General features: G+C 36.5%; 1 long non-coding RNA gene across 1 annotated transcript in view; it reads left to right on the top strand.

Moving 5' to 3' along the window:
* The window catches only part of LOC106012981, a 4040-nt gene that overhangs the window by 1013 nt on the left and 1779 nt on the right, over positions 1-1248 (top strand). The window lies entirely within an intron of this gene.

The following is a 1248-nucleotide window of genomic DNA, read 5'->3' as shown; positions in this document are numbered from 1 at the left end:
TCGAGATTCTACTGATCTTTTTATTTAGTGCGGGGGATTATTTCTAAATAGAGGAATGATACCCAATGAAAAGGTGACCACGGGTAGGAGTTGTGTGTGTGTGTGTGTGTGTGTGTGTGTGTGTGTGTGTGTGTGTGTGTGTGTGTGTTTGTTTCGTGTGTGGTTGTGGTGAGTGAGTGAGAGAGAGAGAGAGAGAGAGAGAGAGATCTAGAGATATGTGTGTGTGTGTGTGTGTGTATGTGTGTGTGTGTAATGTGTGTAAGTGCGCAAATGTTATTGTGTGCATGAGTGTGTATCTGAGTTGTACGGTCTAAATTTACATGATTTTGTTGAGAATTTTACATAGAACTCAACTACAAAACACCTCTATACAAAGTCACAGAAATATTTTGTTGTACTTATTGAGGTACAGCACAGGGTGATTTTCAAAGATAATCGGACAAAATGGGCAATATCTTTACTGCTAATTGTCATATTTAGACAAATCCAACATCATTCTCTTTTTTTTTCTTAACTTCTCGTGATTATTAAAGAGTAAGCCAACTAGGTAGTAGTTTCCTAATATTATGGGCATTCTTACAATTTTAAAACTTGTTTTTAACGTTTTTCTCAACGTAAAAAGGATTCCGTTAAAGTTTTAAAAAACCCAATGACCTTATCTTTCTTTTTCAAAGTATTGTGCTTACATTGGTGTGAAACTATATTTTATGCTTTGAAATACATAAAAAAGCTTATTAAGTCAAGCAAAATGTTCTTCAGAGACATAGATCTAGTATTAGGCCCAGTGGAACATTTTATAAACCGAGAAAAGATGACCAGAAAATAACAAAATCATCTTATGATCTTCACCTGCACTTGTAATTTTTGTGACAAATTGTAGTGTACCTCATTATCTTATTTTTTTCACACCTTTTTCTTCGCTGTTCATGACAACTGTATTGTTTTCAGTTATTATCAAGGAAGTGGATTGGTGGACCACGAGGTCTATTTAGTCTAAAGGATAGGTGGACCCCGGGGTCTACCTTGCTAAATATGTGAACACCGGAGTCACCGTAGTGAAATAAGTAGATCTAGGTTTAATAAGGACTGGTGGACCCCTGGGTCAACGTAGTGGAATAAGTAGATTTAGGTTTAATTTATAGCAGGATTGCTGGACCCCGGGATCAACGTAGGGAAATTATATGTAGATCTAGGTTTAATTAAGGATTGGCGGACCTCGGGATCAACGTAGTGGAATAAGTAGATTTA

The sequence above is a fragment of the Aplysia californica genome, unplaced genomic scaffold, assembly GCF_000002075.1.
Source record: "Aplysia californica isolate F4 #8 unplaced genomic scaffold, AplCal3.0 scaffold00592, whole genome shotgun sequence".
Taxonomy (NCBI): domain Eukaryota; kingdom Metazoa; phylum Mollusca; class Gastropoda; order Aplysiida; family Aplysiidae; genus Aplysia; species Aplysia californica.
The sequence above is the reverse complement of the archived record's forward strand: the minus strand, read 5'-3'. Positions and strand labels throughout refer to the sequence as shown.